Below are 12,837 nucleotides of genomic sequence, written 5' to 3'. Positions count from 1 at the left end.
AGAACTTGTTACTCCCTTAAAAGAGACTCATCCCTAACCCATGGTGTATGAACAATCCAATTCCATAAGGGGTGGAAACATATTAATATAATAGAGATTATATTAATATTATATATGTGTACACACACACACACACACACACACACACATATATATATATATATATATATATATATATATATATATATAATTCATTCAGTTTCAGTGATGTACAACTCTTTGTGATCCCATTTGAAGTTTTCTTGGCAAAGACATTAACATCGTTTGCTATTTCCTCTTCAGTTCATTTTATAGATGAGGAAACAAAGCAAATGTGGTTAAGGGACCTGCCTAGGGTCACACAGACTAATAAATGTCCAAGGCCAGCCCTGAATTCAAATATTCATGAGTTCTTGACTTCATGCCTAGCACTCCATTCATTGCATCACTTAACTGCTGAGGAAAATAAAGGATGACCCAAATTTTTTGTGCTTTTTAGCTTTAAAAGCATAAAACTACAGTAAGATGTTAGGAACACCAAGAATAAGGATCTTTGGAATTCATAGCTCTGGTAGCTTAGGAGTGACTGGTTTTGTTGCTGGTCTTACTCTAACTTTCTAGCCTTATGGTATAAACTGATATTTTGCCTTTTCTAAGTCCCCTGCCTTATGTAATAGGTCCAGTTCTGATTTCTGTGCCCAAGTCTATTGGCTTTAAACCCAGCAATATACTTTATTTCCCCTAGGCTCAGAGTTATGCCTCTTAATAGTGGTTAATATTCTGCTTCTATACCATTGCCCTTCTGGCTGGATTCTCATTGGCTGCCATCAGAAATCCCTGTTGACTTTTTTTCCCCCCGAGTTCCACCTTGTGTCTGCCTCAAGGTTACCTGAACATTGCCATTCTATTGTTTATTAGAGAAGCAGATCTCTAAGTCTTATAATGACCAGAACAACCTTATAAGGAACTGAGATGCCAAACCAGATCAGGAACAAAAAAAGCCAAAGGTACTGGAGGAAAAATTAGAATTGTGCAAGTTTTTGATAACTATACTTCTGACTTGGAATGTTTGGAAACATTATCAAGGATCATCAAAATGCAAAATTTTAAAATGGGAAAATTAGGAAAGAGAATATTGATTCTCCAGTAAATAAAGATTAAAAAAAAACAGTTGATCATCACTAAACTTCCTTGTTACTGAATACTTTCCTGAACCCTATTCTTTATTCATTGTTATGACCCATATGTATTCAAATCTATTGGCTTAGAATTCTTTCAGTTGCATATTGCCATGATTTTCCCATACCCTCTAACTGATCCAAATTGTCTTTTCTTTTCTCTACTTTTAGGCTATCAATAATTTGTTCCATACTTGTTACTCTCAGAAATTCATACCTATAAGGATATAGGGAAGTATAGAATTATATTAAAAATGGGTGCTATTTATTCCTATTTCTGATCAATTTTCAAATATTGAATGCAGTGATATTTTAGGAATTTTTTTCAAGTACAAATGAAACAACCATACCACATGGTTGGTTGGTTGATTGTTCGCCTTCATGCTTGAAAAGAGCCAAAATGACATCACTATGTTGAGATACAGTGTTTGACTAACTGATCACATCAATGTGAATTAGGACGGCTCTATCACAGGTTGGAAACACATTGTGCACATGAACACTTAGGATGGAGAGGTCTCTGGATTTGTGCATTTCATCTTTCTTTTGAATGATTGCAATTCTGCTTTGTCCATAGAGTACAATGCCTTCTTTGATTTGATCACACAAGGCAGGATAGTCCTGTGCTAATGCCTCCCATACCTCACAATTGATAACAAAGTTTTTTTATGAAACACCTTTAGAGTATCCATATATAGTTTTTTTCTGACCTCCATATGAGTTCTGTGTAAAATAGACTTTTTGGCAAACATACGTTTGGCATTTGAACAATATGGCCAGCCCACCAGAGTTGTGCTCTCTGTAATAGAGTTTGAATGTTTGGCAGTTCAGCTTAAGAAAGGACAAACCCTGAAGAGAAATGTGGCTCACTTTGAGCAATAAAATCATTCTAAAGACCTTTAGGTGTTGCCTGTTGTTGAATCATGTCCAAACACAGTATGAGGAAGGAAAAGGGTGTCATTTTTCTATTTAAGTCCAAAGACTATATTTTCAACATATCAACTGACAGTATCTCTATGAATTAATGTACAAAAATATATAAATACACATATACTTGACATGTTATATCTATGTATACATGCATACATTCACATACAAAAGATATATATCAAGTCCATTTGGTTTATATTAACATATGTGCTTGTGGTTATATTATGAAGGAATATAAAATAAATATACATGTACAACCCCAAATTCAACTGATTCTCAATATATTTGTTAAGAAACTAACTGCATTTGCTATCATATTAATAATGCAACCATATGGTGTCCTTGTAAGGGCATTTTTATGTGGTCCATGGCCAGATTTACCAAATCAAGTTATAACATCAAGTTCCAGAGTCTAATTGAAGTATTTCAAAGCTGTGATCACCACCATGAAGTTTCATGGCTTTATTATAAAATCATTTTATGTTGGAAGCACATTCATTCAATTCTGAAGCTAAATTGAATGATTTGAGTTAGGCCAAACCAGGGGATTCTGGAGAGTTCATATGAGTTATTCCTGATTTTTTTACTGAACAATCTAGAGAGAATCTTGGACTGGGTTATGAGGAAGATGGGATAGGGTTGACTGAATTCAATGAAAAAATTACATAGCTGTCAGTTAATTAACAAAATTATTAAATAATCCAATTAAACACTTCTTAAGTATTTGTTGTATTTAACTTTTTCTATAGAAAATATGATAGTAAATAATAATAAAAGATAGAGTACAAGATATATTTTTCCTTGGTTTCATTGAGCTCAAAATATAGGGAAGATCAAAATATGAAGATAAATATTTTTAAATTATTGAAAACTTAGAAATAAGAAAAGAAAACATATTAGTTAATGCACTATGAATGAATTTTTTGAGTAATAAAGCAAAAAAATCTTGATAATCAAATTCAATTAGGGATGGTAGTGGTTTCACAGAAACATTAATTTAGGTATATATTCCACTTCCTCCTTTTAGTCAAACTGGACTTTTCAACATCCTCCAAATATAACTCAACCCTTCCCATACTCATAATTTTGCCTATTCTTTTCCCTATCATCCACATTCCCACCAAACCCAACTTTACCTGCCTTACTCTTCCTTCAAGAATATGTTCAAATACCATTTCTACCTTGAGGCCTTTTTCCTCACCCAACAAACCATTTTTATTTCTCATGAATTTATTTTTCTCTTTTAAAATAACAACTATTCATGTCTTGACTTTCCTTTCAGATTATAAATTCCTTGAGGGCAAAGATTATAGGAGAGAAAAAATATAGAGACAGAAGAGAACTTCAAGATCTAGTCTCCTCCTTTGATATATGAGGCAATTAAACTCGAGAAGGGGTGAATGACTTGTCATAAGACACACAGGCATCTCTGGAAAGGTCAAAGCTGAGATATGAATACATGGTATAACAGGCCATCTTGGCATATCGATCATTTCTAAGAATGTTATTTAGATATAGAAGGAACTTGTTAAATGTTTGTTGCATGTAAAATAACTGAAGAGAATGGATATCAATATCTTTGATACCCTTAATAATTAAATAGTTAAATAACTAATTATAAAGTGATTTGATAAAAACATACATAAGTAAGATTTCTCTTTTGTATATTTTAAAATTATTTAAATTATGAATTGGAATAGGGAAGTAAGAGAAAAAATAACCATAACACTGGTGTTGTAATCTAACTCTAGAGTAATATGAACCTAAGCTAATATTCTGGCTATAGAAATGGGGTGAAAAGGGAAGAAGGGAGGAAATTGACTCCATTAAAGGAAAGAGAGGAAAGAGATTATAGGAATTATTATATACTAAATTGTTGAGATAAAATGGATAGAAGACCAGGGAAATTTATAATAAATCAAAAGGCTAAGATAACTCCAGGGCTCAGAACCTGGGGAATTGAGAAAATAGTATTGACAATTATAATGGTGGTAAATATGAGAATTGATGCCAGCTAAAGTACAAAAGTGATGAAACAATTTTAGTGAAGATGAGCAAGTGGAAATATTCTAAAGCTGGCTAGAAAATTAAAAAAAATAGAAAGCATTAGAAATTAGGGATATAAATATAAGTTTCCATAAGGTGATAAGTACAGTCAGAAGAATGAATGAATTTCTTTTAAGGCATAAATTTATAAACTGAGAACAGTAGAGACAAAACCTCAAAGTATGCAAAGTAATGATGGAAATAGAAGAAGGAAAGGCTCTTTTAAAGGAGATGGGGGGGCGACAAAAGTAATTGAGGAAGGAAGGGAACCATGGTTGTTTTTGTTTTTAAATCAAAGGGAAGTTTCAAGAATTACTGATGAAAATAAATTCAAGATTCAATTGGGCTCTGGGAAACTCCTAATGCTCCCATTTCCCCTTTTATATATACAGCCTTCAATTCTTTATCCTGTACACTGTGTAAAAATTACAAACAATAAACAATCCTACTTCAACCCACAATAGGCAATTCTGCTCAGGGGCTCTTTGTTGTCTTTAGTAATTCTCAGGAAGTGAAGATCAAGATTTCCCAAAAGCGACCTGACTAAGCACCTGTTATGCATTAGAACTGAATAAATGAATGTAATATTCAAGAATTAAAGAGTGATAGAATTATGAACCAAAGAAAATAATAATAAAGATATGCTGATCAATTGTGGCTCTAGTGAGAGTTGAGGAAATCCATAGTAGACTCTAGGAAAGGGGTCATAAACTTTCTGTCATCACAAATCTTTTTTTATAACCTGATGAAACCTATAAACCTCTTTCAGGTTTTATGCAATATTTTAAATTGCATACAATTAAATGCATAATATTATAAAGGCAACCACTTGTATTGAAATGCAGTTATCAAATACATATAGAGAAAGAGACACATAAGTGTATATGTATAAGTATATATAAAGTTAATGGATTTCAGATTACCAACTAATATTCTAGGGGATAAATTCAGGTCTAAATCCAGACATGATCACTGGGACTACAACTTGATCCAACAAAGAAATTAAACAGCAAATTACTTCACTTTAAAAACGTGCATTCCCAGTGCCTAGCACAGTGTTTGGAACATACTTAATGTTTACTAAGGCAATGATGTGGTGCAGTGGATAGGTACTAGGCTTGAAATCAGGTAGATTCATCTTCCTGAGTGAAAAATATGGTCTCAGATACATTTACTAGCTGTGTGACCCTGGGCAAATTACTTATCCCTCCTTGCCTCAATTGCAAAATGAACTTGAAAAGGCTTCAGTGACAATAATGGTTAATAAATGTTTGTTGATTGATTTTTTGATGAAATGACATATTACCGAATCCCATAGGTCTACATATAATGTCTTACCAACCAGTAAACCTGCCCTTTTTGTTGAAAGCATTAATTCACTTCAAGTTTAAAAATTCCATTCTGGGTTACAATGGGTTACAATGATATCTGGGTTACAATGATATCCCTCAAGGAAGATACTCTTGTTTTAAATTGTTTTACATAAAACAACTTCAACCCCAGTTTTGTGAAATTAATTATTCTTTCGTACAAAAACAAGATTTTCCTCTGAATAAGAAATAGAGCCAAAACCTACACTCTTCTCTTTCAGAAAAATAAATACATCTAATCTAAGCCAAATGACTCCTGAATATAATACTCAAGGGAAAATATACTGATGGTAACTAATATTTTTTATCCTGACCAAAAAGTCAGGGATGAAATGCAGTCTTTAAAAATTAGAATCCAACAACTAAAAGTAAATAACTTCACAAGGTAGTAAGAGTCTATAAAAGAAAATCAAAAGAATGAAAAAATTCACAAAAATTTGAAACATCTCATTAATAAAATTGTAGGAAAATAGATCCAGAAGAGATAATTTAAGAATTATTGGACTAAAGGAAAATCATGACAGGAGAAAAAGTCTAGATATTATTCTACAGGAAATTATCCAAGAAAACTGTCCCAACATTCTTGAAGAGGGAAAAATGGAAATTTAAAGAATCTACAGATCACCTCTTGCATTAAATCTCTAATTGACAATGCCCATGTATGTTATAGCCAAGTTCTGGAACTTCCAGATGAAGGAAAAGATAATACAAGCTGCTAAGAAGAAACTATTTAGATATCATAGAACCACAGTTAGGATAACACAGGACCTGGCTGCATCCTCACTGAAGGACTGGAAGGCATGGAATATGATATTCTAGAAAGCATGAAAGAATCAACTACCCAGCAAATTGACTATATTCTTCGAGGAAAAAGTATGGTCATTTAATAAAATAAAAGACTTCTAAGCATTCATAAAGAAAATACCTGAATTAGACAGAAATTTTCATTACTAAACACAGAACTCGAGTCACCAAAAGTTAATTAAGAAAGGGGAAAAAAATTTTAAGGGAATCAACAAGTTCAAATGATTTGTATTCTTATAATAAAAAATGATATTGACTCTTAAAATTGTTATTATCATCAGGGTAGATAGAAGAAGTATATATATATATATATATATATATGTATATATATGTATATATACATATAAAGTAGGGGTAAAAAGAAGCTAATACTAAGAGAAATGGGAAATCAATAAAATGGGGTAATTTTATAATTCATAAAGAAGAGCATGGTGGGGATGGGGGAAGAAGTGTGAATGGAAGTGTGAAAGAGTTTGAAGACAGTCTCCAAGAAAATTTTAATCATTACAGTGGAAAGGGTCAGAAAGGTTCAAATGAAAGGAAAACATCATCATTAACAACAACGTCATCAACATCATCATCATCATCATCATCAACGTCATGGACATCATCATAATCAAAATCCACATCAACATCTAATTATCCATCATTTTCTGGTCCAGAAAAGATTTTTGCTGGGTGGCCTAACCTAACATCATACTATGCAGAGCACGGAGTGAGAGCCAAAAGACCTAAACTTTAGGCTTGAGTGCCACTATATGTCTGTTAGCAGTAAAAAAGAAAGCCTTCTCTATCCTGGACTCGATTTCCTGATTAATGTATGAGTGAAGCTTACCTGGACTTTGCAATAAGTTAATCAATTAAATCAAAGAATAAGTGAAGAATAAGAAAGAAAAAAATAAGATTTAAAAAACCAGTACTCTTTTAACTGACAATATTTCCCTTAATTATCACCCCCACCACTACCAAACACACAATCCTGACTGTTTTTTTTTCTCTTCTCCTAGTCATTCCTCCACCAAAGAATGGGCAAAATAGAATGTAAAATTTATCCATCTGTAGATATTGCTAAATTTTCTCTAGAAATATTTCTATCTATTTCTACTAAATGATAAATGAGGAGTTTAAAATTTAAATTTAAAGTTTAAAATTTTTACTCTAACATACCACCATCACTACCACCACCACCTCCACCACCATCACTACTGCTATTGAATCTGTGATACTTTTCTTCTAGAAAACAAAATAATGACTGATTTCCTAAATGATAGTGCTGTTGGCTGGGTTTGGAATTTAAATAATTAGAACCAAAATCATTCACCAATGTGAAATTGAAAGGAAGTCTCTGTTGGAATTTCCCAAGATCTTGTTTGAAGTCTTGTGCCATTTAATACTTTAATGCATGACTTTGGTGATGGCAAAGATGACATGATGGACAAAATTTTCATATTATATGAAGCTAAGAGAGAGTGAATATGTTTAATGGCAGTGTTAAGTAAGATCTGAAGTGAAAATGAATGGATAGAAAATAGGGATTAATCTAATCAAATGAAATTTAACAGGCAGTATAGCATATCATATAGAAATACAATATGAGTCAGGAAATCCTGCCTTTGATACAACTGGCTACATGACCCAAGTCAAGTCACAGAGCTTCTCAGTGCCCCAGGTAACTTTTTGAAGTTCTTTGCACATAGTAGGTGCTGAATAAATATTTGTTGACTGACTGACTATAATAACAGAGCAAGTGTTGTTCCACATTGGTAGAGATTTTTGTTGTTGTTATGAGTGTGCCATGACAAGAAAATTACAGGTCTAGATCCCCTACCCCAAAAAGAGTAAAAATATTTAAAAGACAAATTTCGCATATATGGTTCACATTCTCTATAATAAGGAGCCAGAAGTTTTGAGAAGGTCAATATGAATAAATAGCATAACATGGAAACTAAAAAAAAAACAAATATATAGTGAAAACTACAGTGTCCATAACAAGATAACACATACTTGGCTACATTTGGGCTAGAAAAAAAATCTAAGATTCTGGGTTATTCAGTCCTAGATGCCACATTTCAAGGAAGATGTGTTCAATCAGTTGCCAAGTATTTTTTATTCTATTTCCAAAATTCCCTGTACATGTTTCTTTTCTAATACCATTACTATTCTAATTCTGTAACACATCAACAAATACTAAAAATTCTAATTAATCTCACTGTCTCAAATCTCTCCCTTTTCTAATCTTTCTTTCATAAAACAGATAAACTAAACTTAGAAAGACTTATATGAATGCAGCAAAGTGAAATGAGCAAAACTAGGAGAATGTTGTATACAGTAACAGCAATAATATATGATGATCAATTATGAATGACAACTTTTATCAACAATGTAAAGATCCCTAGGACTATAAGGCAACATGACAAAGAAGGCTATCCACCACCACAGAAGAATCTGATGGAATCTGAATGCAAATTGAAGCATACATCTCTTTATTTTATTTTCTTTATGAAATTTTCTCTAGTATAACTTGTATGGGTGTTCTTACATAACCAAAAAATATAGAAATATGTATTGCAAGAGAGCACATTATAACCTATATCATATTATCTGTTGTCTTGAGACTTAACCAGATGGGCAATTTAAGGGCAAAATATGTACATTAAATTATTTGAATCATATGGCAGTTGACATATTTTCAAAAGATCTGGGTTCAATTTCTTGTTCTACTAACATTGTGACTCTTTGCAAGTCACAACTTTAGTCTCCTCATTAGTAACATGGGTGGAATTGCTTCAATGATCTTTACTGTCTTTTAATTATTTTTTTAATTTTTCATTTTAATTAATTTTACTGGTTTTTTAAATTATTGATTCTATAATTCTATATGTGTGACCTCCTCCTGGAAGTTTATTATTCTCATTCATAAATTGAGTGAATTAGAACAGATGACCTCTAAGTTTCCTGTTAGCTATAAATAAATCTACGATCTTATGTTGATTTGTTTAGGCCTCTTCTAATTTTAATGCTGTTCTTATATGTAATTTGGTCAAAGAGAACTGTATCTTTATTGTATTGTACAATTTGGTTTAAATGAAGCTTGTTGGTTATCATTGATTTAGAATACAGTTAGCTAATAAGCATCAGATGATCTTAATTAAGAAAATGTCAACAAATAGGACTTTTACATACAAATTAACACAAAAATAAGAAGAGTGGTAATTTTCTAAAGAAAGGTGGAAAAATATAATTGGAAGATCACTGGAGGTATTTGGAATTGCATTTCCTCTTTGACACACATTAGTATTAACTACCTATACATTTTATAACCTCTCTGAGTTTGTTTCTTCCAACAATAAAATGAAAATAAAAATATGCCCTAGAACTGACTGAGAGTATCTCTGATCATCTATGTAAACCTTAAGGTTAAATGTGCTTCAATGTCAGTTATTATTATGAGAAAAGTCTCTAAATAGTCATCTCTCATATATTTATATTTATCCAAGTGTAGACTATTTGTGTTACACTTTTTATTCTCTTACAATATTAACTATCAACATGCTGCTAAGTTATTTGTATATTTAATTTTTGTATCTACAAAAATTTCTATTAGCAAAAAAAATCTGGTGAAATACTATGTGCATAGGTAGTCCACATATTGGTGGAAGAGAGGAAGGAAGAAGTGAAGGAAGAATGGGAAACATGTATACAGGTTGGCTGGCTGAAGAAGGAACACGAATTTAACTATTAACCTAAGCAAACATAACTAAAATCTGGATTCTACACCTTCTTAGAAATAACTTTTTATTATCTGGATTTTGATGATATGTTCTTCATTAGTTTGACTTATTTTAAAAGCTGATTTTGTGTTTTTGTGTATCTCATTTAGAAATTAGATCTTGACTCTAGCTTGTATGCTGATAATTAGCTAATTTAGGCAAAATTAATTGCAATCATATCCTACCTCAAAGAATAGTCTTGGTAGTGGGAGTTAACACTTGTAGATAAACAAATTCATTAGTGGCCCTGGAGTATTTAAATGTTCTTGTAAACCAGCTTAATATTTGTTAAAACCTTCTTGTTGCATCCTTTTCTAATCATGAATTTATGGTAATTGTCATGAGTGATGGAGCAGAAATTTAACTTTAACAAGAGATGATAAGTTCTTGGCTATAATAAAAATGATAAACATTAATGGCAGTAGAAAAGTGGCTAAAAGGAGACAACTGAGTCTTACTGAGTTTTTGACTGCCAGTGAATATTAATTTCATTGAAGGGATCTCATAAAGTGAAATCTCTGTTCAGTGATCAAAATTTTGCACATTTCTAGTGATTTGAATCAGATCATTATTTATTTTTTCTCTACAAATTTAACCTGAAGGCATATTTTTCCCCAGCTATATTGAAGGATAGCTCAAGGGTTCTTTAGATGTGGTCTATTGGTCATAGAATTAGAGTTGGTTTTATCATGTGGACAAAAATAATAAGAAATATACTTTTATAGGTCACTAAGTTATACCATCTTGAAATTCTCAAGTGTTTCAAATAAAAGGAATACAACAAAGATACTTCAATTCTAGGCATGAAATACTGCACATGTTATCAGATTTCATTGATATTTTACTTGTTTTTGCTGAACTGTCTCTCTAGCCACTTAAAATATTTATCACTAGGCATGGCTCTCTGGGAAGGGTACAAATACAGATATATTTGTAAATAAAGGTGATGTAATATACAATTTCTTAAATGACTAAGAGGTTAGTTAAACTAAAGACTTGCAGCATAATTAGAAGTATATTGTCTGTATATAAAAATATTTCCTTCAAGAAGGTAAAGTGGTACTGGAAAATGACAGCAAAGTGACAATTATATTTTATGCGACAGGTAATAAATGATTATTGGAATAAGATTCACTTTAGAATAAATTTTCTGCCTGCTCTCAAATTAATGACTACTTGAAATAAAGGTTAAAATCTGTATTAATTAAAATAAAAAGTAAATATGAGACAGTCACTGAATATTAATACAAAAACTTCAGTCTAACTTACATAGGCTAATGGTGATAGTGAAAGGTAAGAAATGTTATGAAACTATAGATGTAACTCTAAGGAATACACCAGATATAAATAAAGAACAAGAAGTTTTCCATCATTTCCATAAATATTGATTCACATAAACTATATAATTCACATCAAATATATATTTGATTATATTACTCAGTGTTAAGTGTCTTATAAAGACAGTATCAATAGCATTTAAGGAGATGAAATTAAAGAAGAGTTGAATGAACTTCTCCAAATACATGGGAAAGAAATCTACCCTAGAGATAATTTTTAATATGTTAAAAAGATGGGAAACCTTAAAAAGCTTAGAAACTCCACAAGTAGTATTTTAAAAAAATAAAATAGACATCAGAAGCTACTGAACTTTGTACGTATTTTGCCATATCTACAAAATATTTATGAGGTCTATGTGCTCATTTAAATGATATCCTTGATGAAAAGAAAGGAAATAGATGAACTCAAAAAAGGTTTTTCCTAGTAAAGTGCATCTTCATGTTCACATAATTAGATTAACACTATAGGTAATCGGTTGAAGTTATTGGTTAAGGAAAGTCATTTTACCACTAGCTTACTATATTTTTGTTGTTGTTATTGTCTTTTTTTAACGCTTATTCTCTGTCTTACAATGAGTCTAAACTACCAATTCCAAAGTAGAAAAGCTGTAAGGACTAGATAATTGAGGATAAGTGACTTTCCAGCGGTTACATAGCTAAGATGAGCTAAGTTACCTGAGATGCTAAGAAAAAAGTAGTTAATAAAATTAAATAGTTAATACACAGAAGCATTCTGTTAACTATTAGGTATCTAAATTTAAGCTCCTTCCCCAGGATCCAGGAATCAACAAGTGGTAATAAATAATATAAATATTAACATTTTAATTATGAATGAAACAAAATACAATAGAAGGAAAGTATAACCAATGGAAAGATGAATAAAAGCTCCCCTTGTTGAAGAAAAACATTATTAATTAAATTGGCTTCATTATGTATCCAAAGGAAACAAATGGCCCATTTAGTTGTTTCATATCACTGTTCACCATGAAGATTGGCAAAAAAAAAAATGAAGATAATTGATGGCTATTTGCAATCATCTCCTCCAGAGGATGAGAAAGTGGATAGGTTACACCAACCCAATAATAAATAAGTTTTATAAATTTTAATACCGGGTAAAATAAATACAAAATAAATAAAACATAAGATGATATAAAAGATGTTAAAAAACATGGTTCAGGATTAAGACATGTAAAAAAGCAGAAGACTTTTAGGCTGTACACAACAGCCTTATGCCTATTGAGCAGAAAAAAATTTTCTTCAAGTAGAAGGCACTAGGGATTAGCACTGAACAGCAATTACCATTTTTAAGTGAAAATAAGAAAGCACTTAGGACAGTTTCTGGCATATAGTAGGCCATATAAATGCTTATTCTATTCTCCCCTCTCTCTTCCTATATATTAACAGGCTGAAAATGACTAGTGAA

General features: G+C 31.5%; 1 protein-coding gene across 1 annotated transcript in view; it reads right to left on the bottom strand.

Moving 5' to 3' along the window:
• Positions 1 to 12,837, bottom strand: part of MMP16 (matrix metallopeptidase 16) — a 373,571-nt gene that overhangs the window by 109,728 nt on the left and 251,006 nt on the right. The window lies entirely within an intron of this gene.

This window comes from Monodelphis domestica, chromosome 3, assembly GCF_027887165.1.
Source record: "Monodelphis domestica isolate mMonDom1 chromosome 3, mMonDom1.pri, whole genome shotgun sequence".
Taxonomy (NCBI): domain Eukaryota; kingdom Metazoa; phylum Chordata; class Mammalia; order Didelphimorphia; family Didelphidae; genus Monodelphis; species Monodelphis domestica.
Note: the sequence above shows the minus strand (reverse complement) of the source record. Positions and strands in the feature narration are given on the sequence as shown.